The following is an 18,496-nucleotide window of genomic DNA, read 5'->3' on the forward strand; positions in this document are numbered from 1 at the left end:
CTAGTAAGATTTTGCAATGTATTTAGTTTCCTTCATGACACCTACCAACAAAGTCTGGCAAATCAATACACATTTAACTAAGTGTTTGTATTAGCTTTATGTGGCAAGGTTTTGGTAGCAGGAGAGCTGCTACAGGAGTAGGCTTTCTGAGAAGCTGCTAAGAGCTTCCTCTGTGTCCAAAACAGCCAGTGCCAGCTCCAAGACAGACCCTCTGATGGCCAAGGCAGAGGACATTAGCAACAGTGGCAGCACCTTAGGGATAAGATATTTAAGAAGGGGGAAAAAAACCCCAACCTCTGTGCAAAGATAGCAACGGTAGAGAGAAGTGAGAATATGTGAAAAGAACAGCTCAGCAGACACCAAGGTCAGTGAAGAAGTAACAGGAGGAGGTGCTCCAGGTGAAGGAGCAGAGTTTTACCTTGTCTTGGGTTCAGCAGTAGCAGTCATTTTTCTCCTTCTTGGTAGATGGTGCAGTGCAGTGTTTTGACTTTCGGCTAGGGAACAGAGCTGATAACAAGCGATGTTTTGGTTTGGCCAAGGACTTTGTGAGCCTCATGCTCTGCCAGGGAGGAGGAGAAGCCAGGAGGAAGCAGAGACAGGACACCTGACCCAAACTGACCAAAGAGGTATTCCATACCACAGCATGTCATGCCCGGGGTGTAACTGGGAGTTAGCCGGAAGGGCTGGGGGACTGCGGGGTTGGAGGAGGTATCGGTCGGTGCTTGGTCGGGCTGGGGTGGGGGGTTATTGGTTGGCTGGTGGTGACGTGTTGTATTCTCTTCCCTTGCTATTTCCTTTATCATTGCTATTATTGGTGGTAGCAGTAGTGATCTGTGTTATACCTTAGTTACTAAACTGTTCTTATCTCAACCTGTGGGAGTTGCATTCTTTTCGATTCTCCTCTCCGTCCCTCCGGGAGTAGGGGGAGGGAAAGAAGGGGGGGAGTGAGTGAACGAGTTACCTGACTCAGTTTAAACCACAACATACCTGCAGAACATAATGCAGACCATGATGAGGCAGGCCGTGCCCCTGCAGCCAATGGAGGTCCACAGTGGAGCTGTGACACCATGAGAAGCCCACACTGGAGCAGGTTCTTGGCAGGAGCTGTGGTTCCAAGGAGTGAGATGCCAAAGCTGGAGCAGGTTTACTGGCAGTATGTAAGACCCCATGGGAGACCCATGCTGGAGAAGTCTGATCCTGGAGGGCTGCACCCCAAGGAAGGGACCCAGGCTGGAGCAACTCATGAACTGTAACCTGTGAGAAGGACTCACTTTGGAGAAGTTTATGGAGGACTGTTTCCTGTGGGAGGAACTCTATGCTGGAGCAGGGAAAGAGTGTGTGGAGTCCTCCCACTGAGGAGTAAGGAGTGGCAGAAACCACGTGTAGTGAAGAGACAGCAGCTCCCATTCCTCATCCCTCTGTGCAGCTGGGCAGGGAGGAGGAAGAGAATTCAGGAGTACAGTTCAGCCTGGGAAGAAGGGAGAGATGGGGAAAGGTGTTTCAAGATTTAATTTTCTTATTATCCTACTCTGATATGTTTGCTAATAAATTAAGCTAATTTTCCTAAATCAAGTCTGCTTTGTCTATGACAGTAATTGGTAAATGATCTCTCCTTGTCCTTATCTTGACCCACAACCCTTTTGTTATATTTTTTCTCCTGTCAGCTGAGAAGGAGGAGTGGTCATGCAGCTCATGCTGGGTACCTGGCATCCCTCCAGGGTCATCCCACCACAGTACTGTAAGATACATGCTCATCTTGTTCACTTCTTTTTTTTCCTGTTTGAAAATCTGTATAAATTCAAATATACTAAATTTAGTATATATGAGGTTGAAGTAGTAATTGACCATAAAAGTCTTACAAAAAGTGGATGCTGGTAAATTTGGTAAAAATTAGAATGCAGTAAAATACACAGGAATCACAGAAATGCATCCAGACATAAAGAACAAAACAAGAAAATCCACTGATCTAAATGGTTTATTGAAATTTGTCCATATCCTTCTTGAAGTATTGTCAATGGAAACAGTCTTCAGATGGTTCATCAAGTTTACCTGAATGTAAGAAAAACTCACAGTAAGCTATCAGTGGCTATTTAGCTCAGAACAGAGAAGACATGTTTTTAACTGTCTCTGACCTTGACAAACCATGATATGACACAGTCATGTACTGTATTAGTCAGAATCCATTTATATTTTCCCATCAGGGAGTTGTTGAAGTGAGAATAAAATTATAACATAAAATCATAGAATAATATCTATGTATCTCACTAGTTTGCAAAGAGTTTGCTTTTGATATTATTATAAGTCTCTAAAAATCTTTCCTTCTAGGAGTTTAGACTGAGAAAACAACAGATACAAGTGTATAACTATCAGGTTTACGGATTTCAAACACAATTTATGCAATGACTCAGTACTGAATAACCCAGACAGCTTTTTATTGTCCAACTCAATATATTCTAAGTGTGCCTTAGACTGGTATTGACCCGTGGTGTCAGATGGGGGCGAAAAAGACCACCTGGTCATTTGCAATAATCAAAATATATTTTCTCAAGAATGAAATTATTCAGCTTCTAAGAAAAAGATCGTATTCCAAAAAAAAAAAAAAAAAAAAAAAGAAAAGAAAATGGGCTTTGGAAGCCCAGAGATACTGTTTAATGGAGCAGTATTTTTCCCACTGACTGCTCATTGCCTCTTGGCATGGACTAATCAGATGTAGAGAAAGTATGCTTGAATTTTAAGATGATAGTGAGCTCTGCAGCCTTTTAAATTCACAATTAGCTATTGAACTGACACCAAGTATACCAATTGCAGACAATTTATTTTGATATAAAACTGGCTGTAGACTTTCTTTTAAAAGAACTATGACTTGAAGCAGAGTTAAATGTTCAAGTTGTAAGTATGTATAAGAAAAGGAAGGATCTAGGATTAACTTTCAGTGATCTGTTGTTGCAGAATGGCTCCAAGAGCAAGGCCATGGATCCTTAGAGGCCTTGTGCGAGCAAAGCAAGGTGTAGGCCTCACAGGTAACCGGAAACCGGATGTGGGAGGAGAATGTAAAGGAAGCTGTGTAGAACTAACCAATACTGTTGTGACTAGTAGGCGTGGCTAAACACCACGCAGATATAAGCGATGTGCGCAACGAATAAAGTAGAAGTTTGCTTATCACCCATATTGGGTTGGCGTGTCTTGCTTCTCCTCACCGCTAACAATCTGTAAAGAATAAGTCACAGTTCTATAATTTGTGTGTATCTTCTGAGAATCTCTTATTTTTATTTTTTCATCTGTATACAGACTTTCAGGAGGGAAAAAAGACCAATGGTAAAGAATTCAGGAGTCTCCACTCTCTTCTTGACTTTATCACTAATTTATTTGGGGCCTTAAGTGAGATTTGTTTTAATTTAGTGCATCTCTACGTGTGCATCTGTAAATTCTAGAATAAGTAGAAAAGACTGTACAAGGTTATGAAACCTGGACTAAACATTAATGGAGTCAATCTGCTTCTAAGTAGTAAGGAAGGTACAGAGGACATAATGTGCTTTAATTCTGTTCTGGTAGTACCATATTTCAATGGTGAGCCATTATGAAGTGGAAGATTGTGTTCTATAAATATTTGATCTAAAAAGCCAGCATACAATCTTGGTTTTGTTTGGTTTTCGTACTGTTGGGGTTTTTTTGGTTGTTTTTTTTTTAACATATTTTCTTTTCTATCTTTTCCACCATTCTATGAGAAAGTGATCTTTGCTGTTAAGTTTTCCAGGATGAAACATGACACAGATTATGGTAAACTTACAAAATTTTGCTGCATGCTTTGCAGAGAAGGCATTTAATAAAAAAAAAGAAATAATTCTTTATCCCAGCAAATTTACATTTATTAGGATAAAAATTCTTTTGTACTAAACAAGACATCCATGTGATTTTGTGTATATGAAAGATTGCCTAAATAGGGTAGATCTTGTTTAAATCTGTATAATTTAGATCTGAGTTAAATCAATTGATGTTCCAATTCTCTTATTAAACATTTTTCCCCTCATATTTATAAGTAGAATAGGAAAAGATACTAAATATATTTTGTTTATGGTAATGTCACTTTTTTTTTCAGTTGTGATTTACAGATTAACATCTTTACCATCTATACAGTAGCTTGTAAATGCTTATTACTAATGCAATTTTGTTACTTGGTAAACCTAGGATTATCATCAGTTTAATCTGCTCATGCCACAGGAAAAAAAAACAAGGTCATTGAAATTCAAGATTAAGCCATGACTTTCTAAAATGAAAAAAAAAACCATAAGCACGCAACACATTAAATTCCAAATTTAATTTAAGCAGATTGCTTATCCACAAACTTAATCTTGTTCTTTCAGTCTGTATTAATTCATTTGCAAAGATGCCTTTATAGTCCCAGTTTGAAGCACATGCAGTAGAAATCAACAATACTGACAAAAAAAAAAGTTCTTATTTTCTAAATTCCATGGAACAGGGAAGGGAGTTATGCTTACAACTTTTTTCCTTTTCAGTGAATGATCCCATGTGACCAGAATTGTGCATAGCATGTATTTTCATTTAAAAAAAATCCTACACATTAGCAAGAGCATCACTAAAGAGTCCCAAGAATCTATACTCACTGTTGCTTAAAATGTTTGGTAAAATTGTACTTTCTTGCCTGTGTTTGTGCAATGCAACTCCTGTCACTAAGTTCTAGCCATGGAAGTCTTTAGGAAAATATCCTCTAGTGATTTTATGTACACTGCTACAATTTTCAAAGGTTCTCTTCATTACCCTGCCTCAGGATCTCAAGTGCTTATTTGTCTTTCTGAGACAAGTGACACGTACCAAGTCTCCCCTTCCATACTGTGCTCCTTTGTTATGATTTATCTGGCCAGTCACAATGATTATCTCAACAAATCAGATTTGCTCTTGCACCTGAACTTTGGCCAGTAAATCAAGTCTCACCAAAAAAACAGTTATATCTTTGGAACAAAGGTAAGCCAGAAAAGAGGAATTTAAATTTATTAACAACAGATAAATAATTTTTAAGATAAAAAGTATTCCAAAACCTAAAAAAAAAACAAAATAAATTCTCGAAGTTCAGTTTCAGTTGGTCATTGATTCAAAAGTTTCAGCTTTCAGATGGCACTTCATTCTGTACGTCAAAAAGGTCATTCTATGAGCCTAAAATCTTTTTCTTCCACTGTTACTACAGTGTTAGCCAGAACGGTTGTTACAATTTCTTTTAATGCCATTTGTCTTATAAAACTCAGAAATTTCTTACCTATGTTGTTTCTTTTTTTTTGTTGTTGTTTCATTGGATATATGCCATTATATGAGATTATACGAGCATTATATATGAGCATATGACATTATATTGAGCACCATCTTTAGTTCCTGTAGGAGGCAATCTTTATCTTTCCATTTAAACAAGAATGCAATCATTGGAAAGGCCATAAGGCTGCAAAACCATTTATTAAATGAATGTATTGGTCTTTGAATACTGCATGTTGCTGCAGAATCTGTCACAAATTCCTTCATGCTCCAGTAAGTGAAGGATGGAGGGTGTTTTAAATGCCATCTGTAATATAACATCCACCAGAGAGGAGATATAATAGAGGAAGAAGAAAGTTGACAGAGAGATTGTAGTGATAACTTTCGCACAGAGGAAATGGGCCTTTTCTTGCTAACTCTGTTTTACATTTCTGCACTGTTTACTGCCCCATTTGGTGATGTTTGTTGATGGCAATTGTGTTAAATATTGATAATGTACTTCAAAATACCAATGACATATTTTTAACTAGTAAGAAATTCGATGCAGATATGAAATTATTTCTACCTGTTTATGGCTTGAAGGAGACTGGAAAACTGTAATTCAGCATGACCAACAGATCAGATGTTTGTTTTCAGTTCCTGCCTTACAATTCTGCAAGGTAGTTTTAATGCTACCTGATTAATGAGAATAAAGACAAATGTAAAGTACTATTCTGCTAAAGTGTAATAAACCCCTTTCATTAAGCTTTGTTTGGAACACAGAGTATTCATTAAAAAATATCACAGGTTTCTTTATATTCATGTAGAAGGAAAAAGAATTAAATCAACTTCACACCCCTAGATGATATATATGTTAGCTGAACAAGCAAATACTTCTTTTAAAAATAATTTTGTTACCGAATGTTCCATATTTAGAAGTATCTAATCTGGTAGAAAATCTGGGAAGCAAATATCTTTTTCTAGCCTTGAAATTATTACTAAGCAAATACTGCAAAACTAGCTGTTATCCTTGTATTTTCTTCATATTAATTGTCTAGATTTCCTCTGCAGCCACAAAGAGAAATAGAAGTTTCAGAAATTAGTCATCTGAGTTGGTTTAGATGCCTGTCTTGGATTGAGTTAAATAAAGCTTGAGAAATACTTATTTATCATCATAGATTAAAAAAGGAAGCTTAGAACATGTGCTGGTTTTTACTTCTAAATTGTAGCTCTTTAAAAGATATAGGGTAAATCTCAGTATATTTAAAGCATCCACAATCTTTTTTTAGGGCAAAATAAACAACAGTGAGAAATAATAAAATTACTCCAGAATTAGAATTATTTTTATTAGAATATGAGAATTATTTTTATATACTCAAAGATTAAGAAGTTGTGTCAGACGTGATACTAACAGAGTTATGCTGTTTCATTTTTCCCAAGCACAGTTCTTGACGATTTCTCAACAGAACCTGTATTTGTAAACAAGAAAAACTAGTAGTTTTCTTCATGCCACAGTTTGATTTCAGCTTCCACTTCACTTACTGTAATTAGCTAATCATATCTAGAATGCAAACGCTCTGCACGCAATAAAAACCACTTTCAAGTACCAAAGTACAGTCATCACTAAACCCTATTTAGCATTCAGTCAACATTTAGTCAGAAAATAAATATCATTGTGACATTAAAATAATTGATTTAGAATTTTAAATAAAGGAGATTGTAAATTCTATAAATGGGATAATTGTTTTACTTTCAAATTTAGATTCCACTGGAATGAGATGGCCTTGTGTAGGAAACTCTTCTGTTTCTTCCTCTGTTGAGGCTGAGTAAGGCATCCTGATCTGCTCCCTGTATAAAAACTCATCTTTTTAGGGTAAAAGTAAAAACAGTGAGAAATTATGATATTTAAAAATTAGGAAAAACTTCTTCACTGTGGTGGGGAGACACTGTAACAGGTTGCCCAAAGAATTTCACTGTGCCCAGTCCCTGAAGGTATTCAAGGCCAGGTTGAATGAAGCTTTGAGAAACCTGGTATATCGAAAGGTGTCCCTCCCCATGGCAGGGGGGTTGGCACTAGGTGATCTCCAAGCTCTTTAAGAACCCAGATCAGTCTGTGATTCTATGACATTTCTTTACTTTCAATGACAAAATGTTATGAATTTAGAAAATTTGGGAAAACTAAGGTTTCCGCCTAGAAAGTACAAGTATGTGAAGCTGTAAATGTCAAGGGACTGTTTCTCTTGCCCATCAGGAAAGTTCTTCAAGAGAAGGATTAAGAGCTTTGCTTCTGCATTTTGATAAAGGAAGAAAATACTAAAATAACTGTGCTGATTTTGCAGGAATAGTGTTAATTTTCTGCATACTAGTTAGGATAGGGATATATTTCGGTTTTTGCTGGAAACAGTGTTGATAATCCAGGGATGTTTTAGTTACTGCTGAGCAGTTTATGCAGAGTCAAGGCCTTTTCTGCTCCTCACCCCCCCCACCAGTGAGGAGGTTGGGGTTGCGTAAGAGGTTGGAAGGGGACACAGCTGGGACAGCTGCCCCCAGCTGACCCAAGGGATATTCTATATCATACGGTGTCATGCTCAGCAATAAAAGCTGGGAGAAGAAGAAGAAAGAAAGTGACATTCAGAGTGATGGTGTTTGGCTTCCCAGGTTACCATCATGTGTGATGGAGCTCTGCTTTCCTGGAGATGACTGAACACCTGCCTGACCATGGGAATTGGTGAATGAGTTCCTTGTGCTGCTTCTATTGTGCATGCAGCTTCTGCTCTACCTATAAAACTATCTTTATTTCAACCCATGTTTTCTCACTTTTATTCTTCTCATTCTTTCCCCCATCACTCTGGGGAGGTGTGAGTGAGCAGGTGTGTGGGTGCTGGCTGGAGTTAAACCACGACAGAAGCTAACATGTTAACAGGAGAGATATAACATTTACACTATGTTTGTGTTAGTTGTTAAGTGTGTAATAGGTTATTTTTATAGTAGCTACCTTGACAATGAAAATTTACACACATGAACCTGCCATAAGCAAAACAGTTTTTACTTGAAGAACTTCACTTAGTTTTATTAATTTTAAATTAACAGGAACTTTTGATTACTGATTCGGGTATTAACAGAGAAAAATAAATTAAACAAACACTTAGCAAAATTACTTTTCTATCTACTCCCCAATGTTAGCTTCATCTCAGCACTTCTCTACCCCCTTCCTTCTACTCCCCTTGTTTTCATCACACATTACACTGAACCCCTTTCAACCCTTTAGTGATGCAATGGTCAGTGCACAACATTTTCTTTCTGTTGTTCCTTGCTTCTTACTATACTCCTGCCTCACCACGAGCCCTTCACAGACCACAGTCCCTCTGAGGGTGTTCTTATTCCCACATAGGTCCTCCATGGGCTGCAGTCCTTCAGAACACTCCTCTTTTATCAGGTGTGCCTGCTTCCAAGAGACCATCTTCAGTCATGTCCCCAACAATATCCCCTTCCACATTCCTCCTCCTTTTTCTCCAAGTATTTCTCTTTACTTACCTCCTCCACGGTTATTTTTTGAGTGTAGTCCTGTGTCTTCTCCCATATTTCTCCTTCTTGGTGTCTCCTGCCCCCAGCATCAGCCACTCTTCCTCAAGCAAACCTAAGCAGAGGTGCCATGTGCTCCTCTAGCTGGCTGAAGATTTGGAGAATGATGGGCTGTCTCCATCCTTTCCAGAGTCATCTGGAACCTGCTGTGTCTGACACAGGGTGGTTCATGGCCTCCATCCAAGCAGGGCCTCTGCAGCCACTGTTGCCAGATCCTGCCTTTTATGCCTAATACAGAGCCACATATTTTTTTTCATGCTGCAACTGCTCTGTTTCCACAATCACATAAATGCATGAACACACATTTTGTCTACAGCTTATTTGAAAACTGAGCACAAATCCATTTTGTCATTTTATTACTGTTATTCATATCTTGTCTACATTAATATACAGCAGTAAGTCATTAACAATTTCTACTCTTACTCTCATTCTCTTTCTATAGGACTATGTAGGGAACATCATATCAGTATTTAAGTCTCTTTAGGAATATGAAATGGAAGCAAGATTCAGACTTTTGTGTCACACCGAAGTATGAATACCTAATGAAATACTTGTTTTCTGAGAGATGTTAGTAGTAGACATTGAGGGATAAGTCTAAGTACAAGGCTTCTACACTGAGTTGTCTCTACTACCTCCTGGGAAACAGTAGTTTAGGTCTTCTTGATCTATAAGTTTCTTTCACAGTTTGATATTTCAGCCACAGATGGATCTATCATCCCCAGATTTTTTGAAAAGCTTTTGAAATAGCTTTGTGCTTAAGGTTTCCACAATTTAGTTCTATACTCTGAAAAAAAAAACCAAAACAAACCACCTTGCACCACCACAATCGAAAAACACCCTTGTTATGTTTATTTTTACTGTACTATATGACAATTTAATCAGGAACATGCTCGTCCTTGTGAGAGAAAAGCACTTAATTAGCCATACATGAAAAATAATCCATTTAATGGAAGAAATGCTAGTCACTGTAACCATCCTTCATTATGCTGCAGGAATATAGATGTTAGTAATAATTTCTACTCAGATCAATGCTTGATACCAGTTAAAAACTAATAGGAAGGAAAAAAAGGTATTTGAAAATAACTTTATCAGGGAGGAAGTATATAACCATTAGGCTGCTCCCACCTGAGGCTAAAAGGTGGTAGTGGGCAGGTAATGGTACAGGGCTTGATGACACAAGAAAGACATGGGGTATAAACATAGCTTGTAGCAAACAGAGGAGAGTATTTTTCAGCTAAAAGTTTTGTGGGATACTCAAAAGTTTACATGATGGTCTCAGTTTTTGGTGTTTTTTTTTTTTCATTGATACAGGGAAAGAAAATTTCATTCACATTTTTTAATTTTACTGCAAGAAAACACAAGTACTATCAGAAGTTATTAGAGTGCAATCTGGTGAAAACTTTTTATCTTACACTTGCAATGTGTTTCAACAATACAGAATACAGTCAGGTCTCATTATCTGGCTGACAAAAAATAATGACAAAAAATCAGAAATAAGCAAGTAAATTTGTTAAGCGTGTGCTGCTTGCTGCTTGGGGCCATCTGGAGCACAGTAAACTAATAAAAAAATACCCCAAACAAAACACAAAAGAAAACCAAAAACCAACTAACCAACAAAAAAAAAAAAAAATTGCAGACATAGAGAAATTTTAACATAAATCTCATGCAGTGGTTCATATGTGTATCCCATATATATTGGATATTATTGGTTATTGCTTGTTAGGGCTGGTTTATGCAGTCTTTCAGATGTCCATATGGCCAAGAAAGAGAAAACTGTGGTATAGTGTACACCTGCAGCTGGTAGTCAGAGTTACTGCATCTTGGGCTGTTTAATAATAAGGAATTCATAAGTAAACCCAGGTCCTGGTCCTGTTTGAAAAATCAACGGAGAACATCCAGGACTTGTAGTACCAAGGCTGAGTTACTTGACAGCTTGCTAAAGTGACCATTCAATTAGTAACTTGGCAAAAAAGCTAACTTTCAAGGTGTCCTGAAATTAACTGTATTCATAATAATACTAAAAATCACACCCACAGGTCAGAAAGACCCCAGGTCAGGCGAAGGCCTCTCCTCTGAGCATGCATAGTGATTATGACACAGCAGATACTGATTCTATGATATGTAGGTTACAACCATTGTTACACTGTAACTGTAACTGACCTTGAAACTTTTGCATATAAATGTAATGAGAAAGCTGGCATTGGTGTGCTTGATTTGTGGAACCACTGAGCACCCAGGCCTGAATAAACACAGTATCTCTCATGAGCGTGTGGAATTGGTTTACTGCACACCAGGCATGAATCTGCTTTTTGGACAACAACTGGAATTGTCTTACCGTAGCTTTTCAAATAACCTACTCAATTCTGAAATAATATGAGACTGAAGTGAAGCTTCTCAGTTCAGTGCAATTTTGTTATAAATCACAGAACCGATCAAATGGAAATAAGAGTGTCCACAGTATTTTGTTCTTTAACAAGTGAACTTCTATGGCTTTAAAAAAAATTATATCCTGTCTGATTTGGTTCCACAGATAGACTTTCAGTGGGACCTTCTACATCTACCTCCACCAATTCAGCCTTACAAATTCAATTAATACTAACCTGATTCAGGCCTAGATGGTTTTAGAAGGATTATATATCAACATATACTAGATAAAATGAATTATAGCAATGAAGCCTGAAGGTGGACAGAAGACTTGTCAACATATAGCCAGAATATGTCCTGACCTGGACAGGCTGGAGAGTTGGGCAGGGAATAACTGGATGAAATATAACAAGGGGAAGTGTAGAGTCCTGCATCTGGGCAGGAACAACCCCAGGTTCCAGTATAGGTTGGGGAGCGACCTGCTAGAGAGCAGTGTAGGGGAGAGGGACCTGGGGGTCCTAGTGGACGACAGGATGACCATGAGCCAACACTGTGCCCTTGTGGCTAAGAAGGCCAATGGCATCCTGGGGTGTATTAGAAGGGGGGTGGTTAGTAGGTCGAGAGAGGTCCTCCTTCCCCTCTACTCTGCCCTGGTGAGACCCCATCTGGAATATTGTGTCCAGTTCGGGGCCCCTCAGTTCAAGAAGGACAGGGAGCTGCTGGAGAGAGTCCAGCGCAGGGCAACCAAGATGATTAAGGGAGTGGAGCATCTCCCTTATGAGGAAAGACTGAGGGAGCTGGGTCTCTATAGTTTGGAGAAGAGGAGACTGAGGGGTGACCTTATAAGTGTCTATAAATATATAAAGGGGGAATGTCACGAGGATGGAGCCAGGCTCTACTCGGTGGCAAACAATGATAGGACAAGGGGTAATGGGTACAAACTGGAACACAAGAGGTTCCACTTAAACTTGAGAAGAAACTTCTTCTCAGTGAGGGTGACAGAGCACTGGAACAGGCTGCCCAGGGAGGTTGTGGAGTCTCCTTCCCTGGAGACATTCAAAGCCCGCCTGGACACATTCCTGTGTAACATTATCTAGGTGTTCCTGCTCGGGCAGGGGGATTGGACTAGATGATCTTTTGAGGTCCCTTCCAATCTCTAGCATACTGTGATACTGTGTGATACTGTGAATCACAAAAAATAGCTGTACTGAAACTGTACCTGTTGTCTTAATCTGTTTCCCATATTCATCATGTTTGTTGGTTGCTTTTTTTTCAATTTACCTGTATAATTCAGTGATAGCCATGAACATAGAGAGGAGGGAAATAATTTTAAAAGAACTGAAAAAAAGATGGCAATATGTCATTCAAAACCACAGTTTTGAAAGGAAGATGTTTAGTCACAGGCAAATATTTGGAATTCAAAAGCCCAGAAGTTAGTCTGGTTCTGGTTCACCGAAAAGATCCTCTATGATGTTGGCTAAATCACCTGTCATCTGGTGACACCTGGCCTGTCATCTATCCCTTTTTTTATCTGTTATACAGCGATAATAATGCTGATTTACTTCACAGGAATCCTATGAAGATTAATTAGATTCCTCAGAAAGCTAGTACTTCTGAAGTGTGAAATATCATCTATATACAGAATAAGTTGTTGTTTGTGTTTGGTTTTGTTTTTTTTTTCCCTCTAATGCAGACTGCTAATTATCTGCAAAACTGTGCTTGGCAAACATTTGACCTGAAACTTTGTAGGTAAGGTTATGTGCGTTTTTACAATTCCTTTTTTCTTTTCCCTTCACATACTGAAAAGTAAGGCAATTTCTAATGCTAACCTTGCATTTTTGCATAACTTTAAATTAATTTTTAATTAGATTAGATATTGACCTGCTGGCTATGTTTTACCTTTATAATCTTTGCATGTAATGTGTTCAACATTTATAAATTTCATGTAAATGATTCAACACAGATTAATTTGCAGAATTCTATAAGTGGAGTAACAAAAGTTTAAATTTTCTAGTATGTTTAATTATCAAATTGTGCTGAGTGTTTGGACAGAAACTTTGCTGTATGCAACGCGAACTTACTGTACAGGGAAGTTTCCTTAAGTATTGGAATATTTTGTTATCTGGATGGTTTGATATCTGGAACAGTTGAGGTATATGCTAAATTTTTATTTCTTATTAAAAAGTTACACTTAGAAAAAAAATCTAATTGAAGCAGGGGACAGCTTCTCAATAGAACAGCTGAAATCATATCATTTAACTGGAGTGTATCTGGTGCTCTAAGCACACCAAGCAGATAGAAAGTTTTAAAGTTCCCCTGCTTTGGTGACAGTATGGATAAATGATGCAACAGAATTTTTAACAAGCGATTATTCATTCATCTAATGTCTTAGACCAATTTGTCCATTTAGGACCTGTTTTTTTTAAGAGGTGACAGCACTCAGACTTTGGTAGTAACAGCACTGATTTACATCAGTTGAAGAGATTCAATAGTTCATGTTTGAAAAGTTTCATGTACTTCTATTCACAGCTGAGCATCTGGCCCACCAAAACTAAATGTTGTCATGCGTACATATTGTCACCTAATGTGCCTCATCAAGGAGATCTACAGATTGCAAACTGACTTATGGGAGCTACATACATTCCCAGATTTTTTCTTATACATTTTGCAGAGAGGAGTTGTATCAATTCTCCTACCAAGCCAGTTTTAATGTTTGCACAGCTGAAGCAAGATCTGTTCCCTGGTCATTCCAGAAGAACCTTATGAATCATTAGCTGCACAGTATTTTCAAGAAGTTGATTCCAAGGAGATAAAAATATTTATGTAATGTCACGAGAGTAGATTAAGTGTATGTTGAATATCAGGAAAAGACATCAGGTCTACAAGAAATTGTTGCTATTTTTCTATTAAATTTTAAGTATATGCTCTTTTAAAAAAGAACTCTGAACTATTATCATTAGCTCTAGGATTACATGAAAACAGAAGATTGCAAGAATTTTCAAAGATTGCATGTTTGCATACAAACAATTTTTAAAAATGTATGTATAAGTCTGTTAAGTGTACCACCTTGATATGACATAAAAACAAAGGAAATCTTTTCATTGGCTGCAAAAATTATGCTCCCACTTTTTGAACAGGAATGACATTCCCAAAGTAATAACAAGGGTTTTCATAATCCACAGACTTTCCCTGCATGTTGTATGGAAGCTTCTGTTGTTGTCCCAAAAGTGGGACTTTTACACAGTGTGGAAAACACCAATATACACAGAGTCAAGTTATTTTATTGTCAGCTATTTTACAAAACAGGTTGCTACGTGGAAGCTCCACAAAACAATCCCACTTTAGTTTTGTATACATCTGAGTATATACACTTCAGAGAACAAGAAAATTACTTTTAATAGGAAAAAAGTTACAGAATATATGATTAATTAGCACTCTGTCTTCTATGAGCTAAATTGTTCTTGCTTGCCATGTAAATTAGCACACATGCTCTGCAGCATATAACTGGAACAAGTGCATTTCTCTGTTTTAAAATCCAGAATGTTGTTTCAAACTGCTCAGAAAGCCTCTAGCTAGGAATGGGGATCCAAGGCTAGTGTGTCTTAGGGGGTGGGTGTGGTGGTGTTTCCTTGCATGTAGAATCACACAATCATAGAATAGTTAGGGTTGGAAAGGATCTTAAGATCATCTAGTTCCAACCACCCTGCCATGGGCAAGGACACTTCATATAGAAACTGATAATTAAAAATATTTTTTTTTTGGAAAAGGAATTCCTGCCACCTGTCTCAGATTATTAAGAAGTGTATTATGATCTGAATATGAAATCTGTTTCCTTCCATCCACTGTCCTCTAATATAGGCTGAAAATGAAGGAAGGCTCGCCATTATCAGTATGTATTTTAATTGTTTTTCTGGATAGGAGCTATGGCTGTGGTTCACAGTTCTGTTTTCCAGTCCGCAGTATTCTATTAAGTAAATGATATTGTGGAAAAGTACTCTTTCCTTGGACTACAGATCAGAAGAAAGATTTTTTAGGTGGTCCTTGAGATTTCTTGTTTGATACTATACAACATAGGAAATAAAGCAGGATTTTTGTTTGATTTTCTTTTTTTTTTTTTTTTTGGGGGGGGGGAGAGTTGGCTTGGTTTTAGATTTTGGGGGTTTTTGTTTGTTTTTGAAATCAAATTTATCTATTATTAGAGCTCTAACAGAGTTTTCTATCTTTTTTACAATACCTTTTTCTGATCTATTACCTTTGGCATTCTCATCCTGAACATCTTGATTATATTAATTAGCTGCTACTTTAAAAGAAAGCCCTAGAAAATTATATAACATTTTATTGTTTATTATTTTTCAGTAAAATGAAAAACATAGCTCCTTGTTTACTCATGAATAGAGATAAATTCTTTCTGCTTCAGACTGATAGGTGACATTTTCAGAAAGTTATGAGTGACTGAAGAATTAGACTATGCGGGGTTCAGTTGCCTAAGATCAGCAAATAATAAGCAGAAATTATACAGTTTGTAGTCATTAAAATTTTCCTGATTAAGCTCCAACCTGACTCTGGCATAAGACATTTTGGCGTAACTGGTGTACTTGAGAATAACTGCAGGTTTACCCAATTTTCATTTGGATAATGCCATGTTTTCCTGCTTTCTATATACTGTGAACAAGAATAGTTTATTCTTCAATTTCCTAAGTCACTGGCTACACTTAATTATCTCAGTGGCTGGTGGGTATTCAACAAACTGTCTGAGAAACACCATTCAGAGTTGCCCTTTACTTCTATCAGCACTTCCTGTGTGGCAAAAATAGAAGACTCTGATTCTCCTGAGCCAGTCCTGGGGATTAAACTCTAGAAGTAGCACTCAGTCAAGTCTGATTCAACTTCTTACCTACCTTGACAACAGAAAAAAAATAAATATAATGGAAGATCTAAACAGCAGCTAAAATTCCTAACACAGCACTTAGTTCAGCCCTATAGGAAAATAATGCAGATCTGATGTTAAATGCCCTCATATCTGAGTTTCTGAGCATTCTTTTGTGCCTCCAAAGATGGGAAAAAAAAAAAAAAAAGTATGACCTTCTATATATATAAAGACTAATAACATTAACAATTTTTGTTTCTTAAAAGTCTTTGTATAGATGTAATTAGACAGAGGTTTCAAACAGCACATCAGAATTCTCCTGTTTATCACTTGAAATGGACTTCTTCAAAGTACTACTCTTGTATTGATTTTTGGATCAAAATACACCAAAATCCTTTTATTTGTTAGCAGCATTGATGTTCCCAAACTATGCAGTTGCAGCTACACACAAGATTGTAAATGTAGTAAAGTAAGTGTTAAAGGACAAAGCATTGCCCTCTGTGATGGATGCACTCAACTCCTCAAGCAAACTAGCAGTAGTTTGATACTGGCTCCAAAGGAGGTAAAGGCCTATGCTGTTAACTGGCCCAAGAATTTACCTAGTTCTAACCTGTTCTCTGAAAACCCACAAAGGAACAGAGTGAGATTGTGAGCATTGATGCATATGAGCTTGGAACACCAATCATGCAATTGACATGTGAATAGCAGGTGGTTCTTCCAAGACTAATTTTCAAGGGACGAAGAAAGTTGTGGGTATAGGGAGTCTCATGTATATCTTTCTCATCACATGTAACTTGATTATAAGCCAACCACTTTATTCCATAATTATGACAGTCTAAGTGGGCCTTCCTGCCTGCTAAGCAGTTGGATGCAGGATGGTGTTCCTTGAACTGCAACACCTCTCAAGGTTGCTCATACAGGCAGAGACACGTCATGCAATACACAGATCTTTGTTAAGTGATAGATAATGCACATAACCTTGTATTATGGTGCACTAAGATTCTGTATTGGTAAGTTTGAATTTGTCTTGGTAACTTTGATTCTGTGTTGGTAGTTTTTAATTGGTGTTATATTTGTGAAGTAACAGAATGAAATTTGCCACTGAACTTTAAGTTACATTTTTGTAACACTATATCTTAATAACATCACTTTTGGCGGTACTTTGGCAATAGTTCTGTAAGTCATATAAATCAACCATTTGTGACACCCTCATACATGATTGCAGAAGTTTTTGTCTTTTAGCCCTTTTACTTTAGCATTTTTTCTCTCACCATTACAAGCCACAGCGATACACGTTGATTGTTTATGCTCGCTACCACAAATTAGATTCAACAGTAGGGAAACAGAAAACTATTTGGCTCTTTGATTATTTCATTTTTGTTGTTGTCCCAATTTACATTGATTTAATTTTTTAGAGGAGGGTTCCAAATACTTACTCATTATTGACATCTACTCTCAAGATATGAGGTGAAGCACTGGTCAGTGCTGTATCATTCCTTGATGTAAACTCTCACAAAGCCCAGACTTTCCTTGCAAGCTGGGTGCTGTTACTATATTCCTCTCTTAATTCTGACTCTGCCAAAACCCAACATCTGCTCCCATACAGGGTGTTGACAGCTGAAGCATTTTTCCATTGTGTTGTAAGTCTGGTGAGACCTGGCATCTGCTCACAAATAGAGGTGTTGACAGTTTGAGCTCTAGCACTTTCCCTTTGTGCATCAACTCTCTAGAAATCTGGCATCTGCTCCCACACACAAGTTTTGACAGCATAAACTACAGTCTAACACTAAGTTACTCCAATGTAGGGGAACACATGCAGTCATGGTTTTGGAGGGAGACTACTTCCTCATGACATCAAATCCTGGGAGATGAACAGACAAAGTAGATACTTGGCTTGAAGCATTTTTTATGGAGCAAAAGTCTTCACAGGACAGACATATTGTGTCAAGGAACTATACAGAGAATTTTTACATCATAATAGACGCTAGGAAAAAGTTAGCCACTCCACAATTTCATATTACACCTTTTCTCCATGACTGAGGCAGTTACACTGTGAGTGTTTAATAGTTGAGTAAGATCATCTTTGTTTCTCATGCTGATAGGCTGAAAAGGAGAATTTCTATAATATTCTTGTTTTCTGTTGGAACGTGCCTTTAATCCTCAGCCATTTTTAAGGTCTTAGTAACCTTTCTTGTACATTTTAAAGACACAGGAAAAAATATAGTTGTGCCAGGAAGTCAGAATTGACATGACAAGTTGCTTATGAAGCACATCAGAAAAAAAGATATCCGGTGACTGTCCTGGTTTTGGCTGTGATAGAGTTCATTTTCTTCCTAGCAGCTGGTGCAGTACTGTATTGTGGCTTTAGGCTGAGAATAATGCTGATAACACACCAATGTTTTAGCTGTTGCTAAGTAGTGGTTACCCTGACCAAGGACTTTTCAG

The sequence above is a fragment of the Pezoporus occidentalis genome, unplaced genomic scaffold (assembly GCF_034315485.1).
Source record: "Pezoporus occidentalis ecotype Australia unplaced genomic scaffold, CSIRO_AGI_Poc_V1 ctg48, whole genome shotgun sequence".
Lineage (NCBI taxonomy): Eukaryota > Metazoa > Chordata > Aves > Psittaciformes > Psittacidae > Pezoporus > Pezoporus occidentalis.